We start from the raw sequence: 17217 nt of genomic DNA, 5'->3' as shown, positions 1-17217 counted from the left end.
TTGTTTTCCATCTTCTGTTTTTAATAATTATTCTTTGTCAAACACGAGGTTCACATAGAGTACACCCTTAGTACCCTTTATTGCTAAGCAAGGCATTTTATGCACCGTAGGCCCTCAAACCTCTGAGTGTTTATAAATATGATTTATACTTTCTCTATTTGATTTTTTAACCCTACAGCTAAGTTGTATAACAGAGCTAAAGAGCTCAAGAAAGTAGGTAAGTTATTTACGTTAAAACTATTCAAAGGACAATCTTTAAAGGAATTGCTGTATTAAATCTACTAAATTTCAGCTAATGTGCCAGGTACTTTACTTTCTCTTCATATTGAGGTTTGAAAAAGGTACATAGGAGACCACAGGGATGCTGCCTGGTGTTGGCATGCTGGATGGCTACTCAAGTGGAACCTTAAAGGAAGAGACACAGTATAGTGTAGAGAAAAGAGCACATATATTGGACTCAGACTGACCTGCAAATAAATTGAGGCTTGGCCACTTACTAGCTGCATGAGCTAAGGTAAGTCACATGATCTCTGAAGCATGATTTCTTCTGTCATTTTATCGTGATTTTCAGAATATGTAAAGCCCTTAGCATGACACAGAGTAGGTTCTCAGCATATGGCAGCCATTATTGTTTGTACAGCTGGAGTTTTTCTTTTATAAATTGCTATTTTTGGTAGATAGATAGGCAGACAGACTGAGTATTAACATGCTGGTGAATAATCTCTCAGCTCCCTGACACTCATGTTTGTGAAAGGGTATTCTAGAAACTAGTTGCTTCATATTTGATCAATTTAATTTAATTTATTTTTGCTTGGTCTTTTAAAAGGTGTTATGTGAAAAAGGATTCTATGATGAGGTTCCGTTGGATAATGTTAGGTTAAACAACATTAACAGAGTGACTTCAAGAGTATTCAGTATGTTAAAAAGCATTGTGAATTTTCAGAAGGTGATTATAATATGCAACATTTTATAGATCATGGCAGAACTCATGGGGATATAATGTTCTGTAGAATATACCAGGGAAACACTGCACATGGTGCTAAGAAGTATACAACTTTGTACAAATTGGATATTACATGTGCTTTTTTCACTTAATATGTATGTCATGGACATCTTTCCATGTGAATAAACATGGAGTCCCATCCTTCTTTTACTGACTGCATAGTACATTTAATGTACTGGTGATAATCGACTTAGTGCCCTATTGATAAAAACAACTCAAATGTCTAATTTTAACTATTAAAAACAACGCTTTAATGAACATCTTTACTCTTTTTACTTATGTGATTATCTCCTAAAGTTAAATTCTTAGAAGTAGGGTTATTTACATAAAAGGGTGTACACATTTTGAAACCACATTGCCAAATTGTTTTCCAGAAAAGTTGCTAGGCCCGAGGTCCTGCTGTTTCTTCACACACTCAGAAAACTAGGTTTTTTCAATCTTTTAAAATTTTGCTTCAGAATTTTAATTCTGTGAGTATACCAAAGTGAGATAGATACATACTAGGCAAACTCCTAAGGGTCAAATATTAATCTATTGGAATACCTATTTATTAATTTATGTGGGGAAATATAAATGCCTAGTGAACTATACCATTCATGTGAGCTGGTTAGCACATCTCCCTGTAATAAAAATATATGAAAAAGAAAATATCGATAGAATAAATAGAAAATTTCTTGGTGAGCGCACCCCCCCAGAACAAAGGGAAATGAGGTATTAAAAGATGATATTCATGCCACTCTAGTGCTATGTTTGCCGTGGACCAGATATTTATATTTGTGGGTTAGGTATTCCATGGACAATATTAGCCATGGACAATATTAGAGGTGCTTCACCAACAGATTAACTTTGGGGCTTTCCTTTGATAGGGAAGACCTTTTATGACTATACAGATCTATTTATTTCCCTTTTGAGCTTTTTTTAAGACTATCATTTTGTTTTGATTTAGCTTTGATTATATTTGATTTCATCTAAAGCTTATTTCTTACAGCTTCAGATGTGCTTTTCTGAGACCAAACCCTAATCACCTTATTTGGGATTAGATGTCAAATCTCTTCAAATATTTGCAAATTGTGCTTGGTTTGTGTCATTTCTGTAGATGGCCTGAACAGCCATTGTAACATGATTCTTCCTAATCTTTTTCTGAAAGCGATTCCAGATTGGGGATGCCTTGCTTTTATCCCTATGTATCACCTATGGTTGTTATCTCCATTTTATAAATGAGGATACTGAAGCCCAGTGAGCTGAAGTAATTTTCTCAGGATCATAGCTAGCAGGAGGTGGAAGTGATATTCAAATTCAGGTATCTCTTGCCCCCAAACTCATAGTTTTTCCACTATATCATTCTGGCTTTCTATATTAAAGGCCTATTATGTTTTCTGCCTACAGAGTTACTGTAGAGAAAATGAGAAACGTTTATGTTTAGAAATGAGTGTGTGTACTTTGAATCATCCAGCTAGAGGTCAAGATTACTTGATCTTACATCCTGCAGTTTACCTAAAGCACAATTGGCAAAAACAGGCAATTTACTAGTCCAATAAGTATAGTTCAGTCTTACAAGCTCTGGATGAAATAGAGAAGTGTAATCTGGGGAAAGGAATGAAATACACGTGAAGAAATGAAACTAACCTTTCCCTAATGGTTGAGAATACTATTCAAAGTGTAAGCTGTTATCAGAAGCTGATCGAAGTGCTGAAGCCCTTCTACATTTTTTCACTTATTAGTTGACTATTAAAAATTGAAATTTAGGAAGTCTTATGTTAACAATAAAAGCCAAGGGAAAGCATATTTAAATTGAAGTTTAGATTCATACCTGGGGTCTATAAGGTATGGCGCTAGTGGTCTGTTTGCCTGTCAGGAAGCCAGTGTGGCTAGCAAAAGAGCCGAAGCACAAATTCAGATGCACCTATACCAAATGGGAGCTTTGGGGAATCATCTCATTTAGGGTTAGGTCTTAACACCTTTTTCCTTAACAATCAGGTGTAAATCCTAGAAGTTATACCAGAAGAGGGAATTTGTCTTTCCCTCTGAAACTCTTTTAGGGTACTTAGAAGGCCCTTGGCTCCCCGAAGTACAATGGAAAAAACCAGACATACCTGTTGGAATTCTGGCTCTGACTTTACTAGCTGTGTGAACTTGGGCACAGTATTTAGCCCATAGTAAACACATAGTGTTTCCTATTTCTTCTCTCAGATAAAGGAACACTTCACTTACAAATATCTTACACAGCAGTAGCCCATCCATGCAGAAAGTGGAATTATGCAGTGAGAATTCACCAAGCCACAGTATTATTTACCCGAACACTAGAAAGTTGCTGTTGTAGTTGGCAGGGGGAGGTTGCTGTTCTTTTATTTTCTGTCTTGGATTGAAAATGCTTTTTTAACCCAGTGATAATGCCACACATCAACATCTCCCAAAACACGTTCCCTAGAACACTAGCCAAATAAGTTTAGAAAATGCTACTTTTTGCTATCTCATTTCTCAGCTTCACAAAGCACATTAGTAAAATATTTAAAAGTCTCCTAGTAAAGAAACCTTTGACTGCGTCTAACTCAGCATTTTACAACCATACTTCACTATGGGGTAACGTTTATATTGCACTATGGATCCCACTCTAGGTATCCCAGGTGTACATGGCTGTTGTGTCTTAGAGTGGCTCACAAAATCTTATTGAATCCATAACATAGTTTGAATTTTCAGTGGACAAATGTGAAGCAAAGCTTCATATGTTGGTAAATGTAGCTATAAAATAACTTAAACTACATTGTAGGTTATGAATAACTTTGTCATCTAGCTGGGTACCTATATCATCATTTATTGAATTGCTTCAGTGGGAATGATAAAAATTGAAAATAACTATTTTTTTCACTCTCCATGTAATTGATTCAGGTTAATATTATCAATGGATATTAATATTGTAGGTGAATGAATGTTGGGGAAACTGGTTAGTCTCACAGTGGAAAAGTATCACCCCACACATTACTTGCTAATTGTAAATGGGAAAATATAAAAATAAGTAGATAAGTAAATAAATAAATATGAGTTTATGCTGACATCTCTGATTGTAATCCAATACCTCAGCCCTCTTCCTTTCCTTATTTGTAAGTTATTTCTCTAACAGTGAGGAATCTGGCTCCTATAATCTCTGATATATTAACTTATTTGTTCACCCCTAGCATACATGAGAAGTATTGTCAGAACTGCTAACCCATACCCCTTTGAGAAACAAATTTTTAACTAGAATACAGTGTTTGTATAATACTTCTTTGGTAAAGAAATACCTTAAAATCTTTTACTGCTACTCTTTGAAATCCGGTGTGTATCTTACACTTACAGCTTATCTAACTTAGTACAAGACATATTTCAAGTGTTGAGTAGCCACATGTGACTAGCAGCTGCCATCTTGGCAAAGATCTAGACCTTCTATTTGAAGAGGAGTCCTGTTCCCTTTGGTCTGTGCTTCTACATATTTGTCCCCCCCCCCCCCCCCCTTTTTGATGCCTCTCATTTCCAATACAGAAAATCCCATCAGGTCCTGTCACATGGATTGATTCCAGGACCTCAGCTGGGTGAATTACACTGTCTCATCCTTCTGCAGACTATGGAAGCTTTCCTTGTACCTCTGGCACAAAAAGACATTCTTGGAGTGGAGAGGGGTAGGCACAATTCTGACATAGGGACGGGGCAGGGGGACATGGACAGAAAGCTGAAGTCCATACATACATCAAATTACTTACAGATGTCAGTGCCAGGTGGCAGCTGGGGCTCATCAGCCACGTGGGCCTTCTCTACCACCTTAGCACAGCCACCAGCAAACTGCTGTTTGGAGGCAGAGCCTTCGGTCATCAGATGGGTTGTGAGCCTGAGCTGTGGTCACAGAAAGGTTTAAAGGAAATATAATAAATTTTAGCTTAAAAAGTTTTGTCTTTTTTTTTTTTTACCCTCACCCGAGAATATGTTTATTGATTTTTGAGGGAGAAGAAGGGGAGGAAAGAGAGAAAGAAAGAAATATCAATGTGAGAGAGAAACATCAATCAGTTGCCTCCTGTACACGATCAGACTGAGGATCGAACCCACAACCTAGGTATGCACCCTGACTGGGAATGGAACCCACAACCTTTTTTTAAATTATCATTAAATTTATCTTTATTGTTGAAAGTATTACAGGTGTCCCATTTTTTTTTCCCCCAATTGACCCCCTCTACCTTGCTCCCACCCCCTCCCCAGGCCTTTACCCCATCACTGTCTGTTTCCATGGGTTATGCATATATGCACATAACTTCTTTCGTTAATCTCTTCCCACCGTCCACCCCTCTTCTCTCTTCCCTCTGAAATATGATCGTCTGTTACATGCGTCAATGTCCCTGTATCTATTTAGTTCATCAGGTTCTTTTGTTCATTAGCTTCCTGTTAAAGAAGACCCTTCAACATTTCCTGTAGTGTTGGTCTGGTGGTGATGAACTCCTTTAGCTTTTCCTTGTCTGAGAAGCTCTTTATCTGACCTTCAATTCTAAATGATAGCTTTGCTGGGTAGAGCAATCTTGGTTGTAGTTCCATGTTTTTCATCCCTTTGAATATTTCTTGCCACTCCCTTCTGGCCTGCAAAGTTTCTGTTGAGAAATCAGCTGACAGTTGTATGGGTGCTCCCTTGTATGTAATTAACTGTTTTTCTCCTGCTGCTTTTAAGATTCTCTCTTTGTCTTAGACCTTTGGCATTTTAATTATGATGTGTCTTGCTGTGGGCCTCTTTGGGTTCCTCTTGTTTGGGACCCTCTGTGCTTCCTGCACTTGTAAGTCTATTTCTTTCCCCAGGTAGGGGAAGTTTTCTGTCATTATTTTTTCAAATAGGTTTTTAATTTCTTGCTCTATTTGCTCTCCTTGCACCCAATAATACGAACGTTGGGCCTCTTGAAGTTGTCCCAGAGGCTCCTTATGCTATCTTCATATTTCTGGATTCTTTTTCCTTTTTGCTCTTCTGGTTTGATGTTTTTTGTTTCTTCATGTTCCAAGTTGCTGATTTGATTCTCAGTGTCCTCTACTCTACTGTTGATTCCCTGTAAATTATTCTTCATTTCAGTTCATGTAGCATTGATGTTCTCAGTTATTTTCATCATACTCTAACTAATATCCATGAGCATCCTTATAACCATTATTCTGAACTCTGTATCTGTTAGCTTGCTTGGTTCTGTTTCATTTAGTTCCTTTTCTAGAGATTTCTTCTGTTCTTTCCTTTGTGACATGTTTCTTTGCCACTGCATTTTGGCTGTTTCCTGGTGTTTGTTTCTATGTATTAGGTAGAGCTGCTATGTCTCCTGGAATTGGTAGAGTGGCTTTGTGTAGCAGGTGTCTTGTAGGGTCCAGTGGCTCATCCTCCCCAGTCACCTGAGCTGGGCCTTCTAGGTGCTCCCCTGTGTGGACTGTGTGCACTGTCCTGTTGTAGTTGAGCCTTGGTTGCTGTTGGCATCACTGGGAGAAATTGACACTCAGGCCAATCAGCTGTGAGGACCAGCTGCAACTACAGCCAGAGAGCTGCTGTGCTGGAGACACCCCTATGGAGCAGGATTTACTTCAGTGGAGCTTTGGTGTTCACCAAGTGTGCCCCTTGAGTGTGTCACTCGTGGATGTGATAGGGTTGTAGTCCAGCGTGGTCGAGTCTGACCCCCAGGTGCACTGTCTCTGGGGCCTCCCGGGAGGTGCAAAGTCAGCCTGTGCCAGTGCCTTGCCCAGGGCCACCCAGCATGAGCTACACAGCAATCCGTAGATGGCTGCTACTTGTGCTGGGCTTGGAGGTGCCCAGGAAAGGCCAAGCTATGAGCCAATGCAGCCGCTGCTAGTGCCAGGCCTGGGGCCACTTAGCAAGACATATGGGGCCCTCTGCTGCTTGTTTGAGAGATTTTAGGAAAGTCCTAAGTGTGAGGCTCGAGAAAAGCCCCTGGAAAGGGCCCGGATGAGCTGCAGGTGGGGAGGGGCAGGGCCTCCGGGAATCATGGGGCGGGGCCAAAGGTGTGAGTCAGGTGCTGGCGATTCAAACATGGCGCCTGCCAGCTCTGTGCGGGGAGGACTCGCCAAAGGAGCCATGGACTCTGCCAGTTCTTCTGCCTGGGAGGAAGCCGCCCTCTGCCTCTCACGCCGACTTCAGGCAGGTTAGTTCCTCCCCGAGTGTCCCGGGTCCTTTCAGGCTGCTGCCCGGCGCTGGGCTCAGAGGGAGCGTCCGAGTGAGTCCGTGCCGGGCCCTTTAGAGGAGCTGCTGGGGCTCCCGCAGCCTCCGCAACCCTCAGGGACAGTGCCCGCTGGGTTCACAGCCTGGAGTTGTGGGGAAATCTCTTCCCGGCCCTGGAGCCCTGGGCTGGGGCCTGCTGTGGGGCTGGGAAACCCCCACCACCGAGATTCCCTCCCGGGTTTCAACCGCGGCACCGGGTGTGAGCCTGCGCTTTAGTCTCCGGGATTCAGCTCCGACCCGCCCGCGTCTCCGCCCCTCCTACCGGTCTCGGTGCCTCTTCAGTTCCCTGGTTGTGGGGCTTCTGTTCAGCTGGATTTCAGGAGGTTCTGAGTGACTGTGGTTCTGTATTTTAGTTGTAATTTGGATGTGGTTGCGGGAGGCGGCGGGTGCAGCTGTTACCTACGCCGCCATCTTGTTTCCCGTCCCCCACAACCTTTTTTTGTGTACAGGATGATGTTCCAACAAACTGAGCCACTGGGCCAGGGTAAAAGTTTTGTCTTTTTGCTTTTAATTGAGCATCTTGTGCACTTTATCTTTTCAGAAAGTGACACATGTTCTCAAATGGGTATAAAGTTTGGAGGTTTTATAACAGTTTTGTTCAGAAGTCATTGAAGGAAGGGTCATAAATATTAACATTTAAGTGAAGACTTTTTATCCATCCATTTATATGACAAATATTGAGTGCATGTTATGTTCTTAGCATGGGAATTTTTACAAAGTACCTAGTTTAACTTTATTTCTCACAACAGACCTCTGAGGGCAGGTACTATTTTAAATCTTTATTTTATAGGAAATAAAATTGAGACTCAAAGAGGTAAAGTCACTTGCCCGAGGTCACACATACAAGGGATTATAAACTCATATGAGTTTGATTACAGAATCCGGATTCTTAACATAACCACTTAAACACATAGTGTGAGTTTAGAATGGGAAGGAGCTGCGGTGGGTGAATTGGCTAAAAAAGCTTTATAAGAGATGGGCTTTGAGCTGGGTCTCGAAGGATGCGGAGGATAATTTGCATAGAAGGGACAGAGGTGTGTGAGGCTTGTCGGGAAGGCCCAGGGATTGAGTTAAGAGACCTGGCTAAATTTTAGGATTTTGGAGAGGAACTCTAGGTAGGGCTTTCCAGGTAAGAATGTGCATGGTATATGTGGGGAACAGTGGATAAACTTGTCTGATTGAAACAAAATTTTTCCACTTGATTATTCATTCATCAACAGACAATAAATGTACTCTGTGGCAGCCGTTAGGTGCTGAGGTATACAAAGGCCAAAAAGATTCAGTCTGACACCCCATACTTTAATTGTTTATATTGTATGGTAGAAAGGTTAAAAAGAAATATTTGGGCCAGATTTTGAATTTTGAATGGCCTTGAATACTAAGCTAACGTATTTCTATTCACAATAATTTTACTTTATAAACTTGCTGTTTTTATACCAACAACCAAAGGTTTTTTTTAAATCCTTACCCAACAATATGTTTTATTGATTATTTAGAAAGAGGGAGAGAGAGAGAAACATTGATGTGTGAGAGAAACATTGATTGGTTGCCTCCTGTATATGCCCCGACCAGGGAACAAAACTGCAACCTAGGTATGTGTCCTGATGGGAATTGAACCCGCAAGCTTTCAGTGTACGGGATGACGCTTCAACCAACCGAGCCACACTGGCCAGGGCCAAAGGACTTTTGGTTTCACTCTAATCACATTAATTTTAGCTATGTATGAGCTATATAAGCTTTATTTGTGGATTAGCCTGGGCTGCTAGCCACATTTATAGTTGCTCCCTCCCTCCCTAGATGCATTTCTGATATTTAGGCAGCATGGATTGAGAATCAGAAAATTTTGGTGCCGGTTTGCCTTAAACTCATACTGTGACCTTGAGCAAGTTCATTTTCCTCTCTGGACCTCATTTTCCCCATAATAAAATGAGGGAATTGAACTGGATCAGTAGTTCTCAACTTTATCAGGTTGATGCCCTCTTTTAATAACAAATGTTTTATAATTTTTCTTTTCTATTATAAAATTCTATTAATAGATACCAGGTAATTAAAACTGTCTATACACATAGTTACAATAAGAATCAATGTAACACCCTAATTATGATATAAAGGAGAAATAAGAAGAAACTTTTTTTGCAAGAGATTTTCTTTCTTTTTAAAATTAAAGTATAATTGACATACAACATCATATCAGTTTCAGTTGTACAACAGTGAATAAAGAAAGTAACTTTTAATAAAACAATATATATTTCATTCATCAGTTGCATGTACCTATGTGTGTCATCATTATAAACGTGTCAGCTATGAATGCAGATGGATAAAAGAACGCATTGGTGACTCAAATGCCACATCTTTCCAAACGGTGCCATGATTTTATGATGTGTTGATAAATTTTGGTAGTTTCAAGTCAAAAAAAGATAGTACTGTTTTCCCTCAATTTACATGGTAGTTGCTTTCCTGGGAAAAAAAATCAACGTATATTAAAACCGTGTGAAAATACTTTATATTTATCTGTAAAATGAAGTTAGAATCTAGGATCAGATACTCATAAGCAGTTTTTAGCTCACGTGAATGTTGGAGGGGGGCATTTGGAAGTTCTTAATTCATTGTGAGGGCCTCCCAGTGCACTGCACTACCTCTGGCATTCTACTATGCTGCTAAATGCCAGTAGCATTCCCCGCCCCCCCCCCCCATTTTCGTTATGCCCCCTAGGGGGTGCTGCTCCCCCTATTGAAAACAAGTGGACTAGAAGAAGCTCAAGTTGCCTGCCAGCTTGGTTCTTTGAGTACATGTATTTTTACTAAGTGAGGCCCATTATGGGGTTTTATTGTGTCAGGAATCAAGATTCCCTGTCTTTGTTTCTAGTTTTACTGTGTGTGTCTTCATTATAAACAACATTAAAAACTTGTTTGCCTCTTATGATTTTATGAGAATTATTTCTTATAAATTTATCGAAACTCTAGAATATAAAGATGCAGAATAATTCATGAATGTTAAGTGGATTATAAATAGGTTACACCACTTAGTTATCTTTTTTGCATTTATCATTTTGTTCTCAAATGTGCCTTTGGATTTTTAAATAATTTCTTATTTTCTTAGGGAAGAGCAATATGTACTATGGTCTATTATTTCCAGCAGGTGGCAATGTTTGGTGCAAAAACTACTTTGGTAGGTTTAACAACTGCAGATTTTCAACTCTTTGTATTTACAGTCCAAACTTCATAGTGCATAGTTGAAAGTATCATTTTTAAAAGGCTTGATGAGTTAACTTGCTTAAGGCAATGGATAGACTGGTAAAGAAATGCATGTTATTAAAATTTTGACAAATTAAGTCACATTTTACTGTGCCAACAATATTTTAATAGAATGGCTAAGATAAATCCTTTCATGCAATGAATATTTATCCTTGGATTTGTCAGTTTTATAAATTCTGATTTCCTCTTAGTTTTTTTTTTTTTTTTTTAAATATGTCTTTATTGATTTCAGAGAGAGGAAGGGAGAGAGAGAGAGAAACATCAATGATGAGAGTCCCCCACTGGGGATGAAGCCTGCAACCCGGCATGTGCCGTGACTGGAAATTGAACTGAGATCTCTTGGATCCTAGGTCAATGATCAAGTGCTGAGCCACACAGGCTGGGCTCCTCATAGGTGTTTAAAAATAATTTATTTTGAAACAATTTCAGATGACAGAAAAAGTGCAAAAACAATACAAAGAACTTCTGTATTCCCTTTAACCTGATGACCCAATTGTTAATATTTTATATCATTTGCTCCATTATTCACTCTTCTCTCTGTGTGTCCTTCTCTGAATTTTGAGAGCTGGATGTCCCACCGCCCCTAAACAGTCCAGTGTGTCTGCCTCCAATACAAGCTCACTTTCCTGCATAACTAGTATACGACCTTCCAAATCAGGAATCAATATTGGTATCGCATTATCATCTGATGTATATCCATCCATTCAAATTTCACCGGCTAGCCAACATTGTCACTTTGCTCCTTTCTGGTTCATTATCGTTTCCAAGATTACATGTTGTGTTTAGGTCTTCTCCAATCTGGACCAGTTCTTTAGTCTTTCCCTGTCTTTCATATCCTTAAAATTTTTAGAGTACGGACCTTAGATTCTGTAGGATTACCTGTGTTTGTCTGGTGATTCTTCATGATCAGGCTCTCAGGCATTTCAATCTTGGCAGGAATACTGCAGGAGCAATACTTTACATCAAGAGGCACGTGATGTCAATCACCTGCCCTGTCACTTGTAATAGTATTGTGATTAACAGGTCATCAATTTTTAACTAAAATTTGTTGTTGAATTAAAACCCATTTTAATTAAAATGTATCACTTGCTTTTTTAAAGCAGTGTACATTTACTTTCTTCACACCCCACCCCCAAACTTCAGAAAAAACTCTTAAGATACCCAATTTTAAATAATAAGTCATTTCTGCCTGGCTGGTGTGGCTCAGTGGTTGAACAATGACCAGTGAACCAGGAGATGAGGGTTTGATTCCCAGTCAGGGCACATGCCTGGGTTTCGGGCTTGATCCTTGGTAGGGGGCGTGCAGGAGGCAGCCGATTGATGGCGCTCTCATCATTGATGTTTCTATCTCTCTCCCTCTCCCTTTCTCTCTCTGAAATCAATAAAAAACATATTTAAAAAAAAATAAGTCATTTTAAACAACTTGGTCAATCTGTACCAGTGTTTTCCTTTTGCTAAGAATGTGTCATTGATTTGAGGGGTAATAACACTGCATTTATGGTTTAAGTCTTAACTGGAGATTACCAGTTAAGAGCATCATCTATTGGGAATATTTTATAAGAAAGCTATTGACAGTTTGGATTTGATCACACATCAGCAGAAACAGCTTGATTGGTAATTGTATTTTCTTGTGTTTTATTCAGTATCAAAACTATAATAATATTTAATACAAAACATTTTTTATAAACATGTCACTACAGCATTTTAAAATACTTAACATACAAAAATGTAAAATATTAGTGTATTTGATGAGAAATAATGACAAGTTGAAGTGTTTTATAATTAAAATACCCTAATAATAAACCTGTTTGCAGGAGGAGTTGGTGGTTTGAAGTGGAGCAAATTGTCTTTTAGTTAAATTTAAATAATAATATTGATAATACTTGTATATGATGAAGACATCAAACCATATAGAAAAATATAAGTAAAGTTCTCCCTTCCCTTACCAGCCCCAATTCGTCGTCTTTCCTTTCAAAAGTGTAACCATGTTTTCTTATTTATTCTTCCAGAAAAATGTTTGTATCCACAGGATATGTATATTATTTTTTGGGGAAAATGGAATCTTGCTATGGAATCTTTGCACCTTTCTTTTTTCACTTAATGCTATCACATAGAGAAATCATCACCTATAGATACACTTCTTTCTTTTAATGGTTACATAGTATATTTTAGCATGGGCTACCATAGTTTATTAATTCCCATTCTAATGGGCATTTTTGGTTGTTTCTAGGCTTTTAAATTTACAAACAAAACTGCAGTGACTCTCATTACATATATCTTTGTGTACCTTTGCAAGTATGATATGATTAAGAAGACAATGTGGTCTGGACAAAATGAAATAAAGTATGGGGTGGATTTAGGGTTACAGAAAAGGTGCTCTTTCTGGTGAACAATAGTAAGCTAAAATTATTTTCTACCTAGCCCCTTTCTGAAATGATGTAGATTATCAATAAATAAAATAAGATAAAAATGTCAGGGTAAATCACATAATTTCATGAAGTTAGAAGTAAAGAAATGGAAGATAACTTTTCTATCTGTTTTAGGATTATAACCAGCAAAAGGTCAGTTAAAATTTGGTCATATGATTTTATACTTTTGTTTTAGGAAAACAAAAAATATCAAATAGGCTTCTGGATGGGATTATATTTTAGAGTCCATGTCTCATACTAACATTCAGTGGTTTAGGTTAGCACTTTGATGAATAAAGCATGATGAATAAAGCAGATAAGCTCTGCCCACATGAAGCTTACATTCTGGTGGACTCAACAGGTTCAAACCACAGAGTTAGAAGTCCTTCATGACTATGGAAGGTGTAGTCGCAACATGGAATTGCTGGATGGACCAATTGAGAACATAATAATCGGGACTGTGATAAAGTGCTGAGAGTGGGTGAGGATGTTAAGTTAGTAACAGGAGACCAATCAGAATCTGATGAAAAAGAGATGACTGGGTATATACAGTATTTTGTTCCATGATATCCTGTAATAAAGTGATTTTTGGTGGAAGAAGACTATAAAAGTAAAAATGAAAGTAAAATATAACTGAACAGTGTGATACTATGAGTATGGCCTTTCAAAGTGATGACTTTCCTTATACTGCCATTGCCTTTAAAATGAGAATAGCATCCTCTCCTCCTATTTCTATCCTATTCCTTCTCCTTCTCCTCTTCATTGTTATTATCATCATATGGTAGCTTTTCCAGAACCTTCTGTTTGGGCAACAGTCCAGATCCCATTTTGTCACACCCCCTCAGAACATGCTTCAGACAAAATTTATTTAAATGGTTTCTCCAAAGGGGTTGTGAAAGTGAAGGGCCTCCAGATAGATTGTGGTGCTGATCCCTAGTAATATAAATATTTATAATATAACAACAAATGCACTTTAGTTTCTTTCATGAGCTAATTTACTTATGATATTTCACAGATATTATAGACATCAGTCATCATATTGGCATCATTTTAAAACAGTGCCAGCCTTCTCATAGGTTCTGCTGAAACTTTAAACATTTTTTTTCAATTATAGTTTACATTCAATATTATTTTGTATTAGTTTCAGGTGTACAGTACAGTGGTTAGACAGTCGTGTACTTTACAGAGTGTTTCCCCAAATATTTCAAGTACCCACCTGGCACCATAGATAGTTATTACAATATTATTGACTCTGTTCTCTATACCTCTGTGACTATTCTGTAACTATCAATGTATATTTCTTTTTTTTTTTTTAAATATATCTTTATTGATTTCAGAGAGAGGAAAGGAGAGGGAGAGAGAGAGATAGAAACATCAATGATGAGAGAGCCATTGATCGAGCCCGCAACCCAGGCATGTGCCCTGACCGGGAATCGAACCCGGATCGCGTGGATCCTAGGTCGACACTCAACCGCTGAGCCACGCCCGGCTGGGCAATGTGTATTTCTTAATCCCTTCACCTTTTTCACCCAGCCCCCAATGGCCCTCCCTTCTTTAAACTGTCAGTCTGTTCTCTAAATTTATGAGTCTGTTTCTATTTTGTTTGTTTATTTTATTCTTTAGATTCTACATATAAGTGAAATCAGATGGCATTTGTTTTTGTCTGTCTGATTTATGTCACGTAGCGTAATATTCTCCAGATTCATCTATGCTGTTGCAAAAGGTCAGGTTTCTTCCTTTTACGGCCAAATAAGATTGCATTGTGTATATGTACCACAGCTTTTTAAAAAAATATATGTTTTTATTGATTTTAAAAAGAGAGAGGAAGAGAGAGAGAGAGAGAGAGAGAGGAAGAAACATTGATGAGAGAGAAGCATCAATCGGTTGCCTCTTGCACACCACGTACTGGGGATTGAGCCCGCAACCCTGGCACGTGCCCTGACCAGGAATCGAACCTGACAACTTCTCGGTGCATGGGACGATGCTCAACCAACTGAGCTACACTGGCAGGGCTGTACCACAGCTTTTTTTATCCGCTCATTTGTTGATGGACACTTGGTGAAGCTTTTTTGGTGTGTCTGGGTTTGGTTGGGTGGTGGGATGGCAGAACGCATTGGTTTTAATTTGGGGATAGTTTTTAAGTTTTTATTTTACTTATTGTTGACAGTATTACAGATGTCCCCCGTTGCCCCCCTCCACCCATCTCCCACCTCACCCCAGGCTTTCCTCACACTATTGTCTGTGTCCATGGGCTATGCATATATGCATATAAATTCTTTGGGTAACCTCTTCCTGTCTCTCCCCTCCCCCCCCCCAGATCTGTCAGTCTGTTCCGTACATTCATGCCTCTGGACCTATTTTGTTCATCTGTTTATTTTGTTCATTAGATTCCACAGATAAGTGAGATCATGTGATTTTGTCTTTCTCTGACCGGCTTATTTTGCTTAGCATAATACTCTCCAGGTCCATAGTTTTTAAGTTTTAATTTTAGAAACAGTAAGAGCTGGTTGGTAATTTGTCCATGGGGTTTTTACCCTGAAGCTCATAGAGTGATAAAGTTCAAACTTGAGAGCCATGGTCTGTTAGCTAAGAAGTCAGTCAGCCATTATTAGTTAAACCTTGATTCCTGAACTTTCATTTTCAGTTCCATAGTCTGGAACTAAGTTTGTGTTACTGATCTTATTCACGTCTCTGTGTTTCTTTTTGAGCAAGCACTCTTAAAAAATTCTAAAATAACCTTAAGAATAGTGTTGCTTCTATTGCTTTATTTGTAATACACTTTTGTGATAAAGCTTTTTCATTTAATTTATTCATGTATTTATACTTTGATCTGTGTTTAACTTTAGAGAATTGATCAACAATGGTAATTTGAATGTCTTTCTTTTGTATGTTCATGCATATTCTTTTTAATGTTCAAACAAGGAATTTGAGATTTAACTTCTTTCTTTTTTCTTCTAAAAACTTTTTAGTATTATAAATTCCTTTGTTATCACTTTCTTCTTATCTGGAATGGCGGCTATGATCATATTAAGGACTAGCCACAGATATATTATCAGATATAATCGCGTAAATTCTTCCATAAGTAAAAATGTACATATTTATCCAGCAAATATTTGAGTACCTACTCTGCTCAGTTCTCAATGTTATATTTCTACTTACAGTATATCACCTTGAATGCAGCACATTTTTGATGTATAGTAATTTTGCATATTATACTGAATCAGAAAGTATGGAATTGTGTAAATTCTTTAAAAGTACGAGGTAAGTTTATTAAAGTTATTGTTATCAATTCTGATTATATTCCTTTTTATGTGTTTCTGAACTTTTTATCATTATTTAAGATTTTCATTAATTTGTAACATGAGATAAATGTATCAAACATTGCAAAATACTATAATTTAGGTAAATTTAGTTTTTATCTTGTTATACTCCTTTGACTCTTGTAATGATTTGTGTATTGGTAAATTTTTAATTTCTATAAAATTGGTTGAATTCCTTATGTATGTTAAATTATTTTGTTTCGTTAAAATCAAGCCAGTTGTGGGCTTTATGTAATTAATACATTCCCTCCAATGCAAAACTTAGAGTAAGTGGATGACTCATTTTTATGGCAGGTTCATATACCTTCTAGAGACCTGTTCTATCCAAAATGAGTCATTGGTTTCCAGTTAGTCTGTCTTTAGAAGAAAATTCAGTTTCATCTGACTTTCAGAAGTCTTGTAACACTCTGTTATAGTCATTTGTATGTTTATTAAAGACTTTCTCCTATGCAGGAAGATGCCCAGGAGGACTTTGTTTGGAAGCTGGTTCATGGTGATGTATTCAGACCTCCAAGGAATGGAATGTTGCTGTCAGTTTTCGTAGGTCAAGGAACACAAGTTCTGATTATGGCGTTTATTTATGTGAGTAGGCTCAGATCAATATGTATTATCTTAAACATTTTTAGTGAACTGCTGACATATGTTAAACTGTGATTTATGTATATAAAAGGACTCTGAAAATTATACCCTAAAGTTTAACGAGATTTGTGTTTTATCGTACTTACTTTTCTGTGTTCTCAAATTAAGGATATGAGTCTGAATATGTATCTATATCAAGGACCATTCCTAGTTTCTTCTGCTCCGAATAATGTATTGTAACGTCCAATATACATACTCCTTGCTTTGCAAAATAAATGCTTTCTTAAAAATCAGCATGTGGGTAGAATCATATTTTAAGTGAACTAAGGGAGTTCATAATTCAAAGACTAGCATTTTGAAATGCGATGGCAGGCCTAAATGCTGGTCTTTCAATGCATAACTAGATGGCATCTTTAGTAGGCTTACAATGGTTGAT

The 17217-nt window shown here is 38.0% G+C and overlaps 1 long non-coding RNA gene across 1 annotated transcript; it reads left to right on the top strand.

Moving 5' to 3' along the window:
- The first annotated feature begins 399 nt into the window (after window positions 1–399).
- LOC308551291 lies at window positions 400–16792 on the top strand. The gene is made up of 3 exons (XR_013998003.1): window positions 400–514; window positions 16044–16143; window positions 16656–16792. It is a non-coding gene; the product is annotated as an uncharacterized lncRNA (long non-coding RNA).
- The last annotated feature ends 425 nt before the right edge of the window (window positions 16793–17217 follow it).

This window comes from Miniopterus schreibersii (genome assembly GCF_964146895.1).
Source record: "Miniopterus schreibersii genome assembly, chromosome: X".
Lineage (NCBI taxonomy): Eukaryota > Metazoa > Chordata > Mammalia > Chiroptera > Miniopteridae > Miniopterus > Miniopterus schreibersii.
The sequence above is the reverse complement of the archived record's forward strand: the minus strand, read 5'-3'. Positions and strand labels throughout refer to the sequence as shown.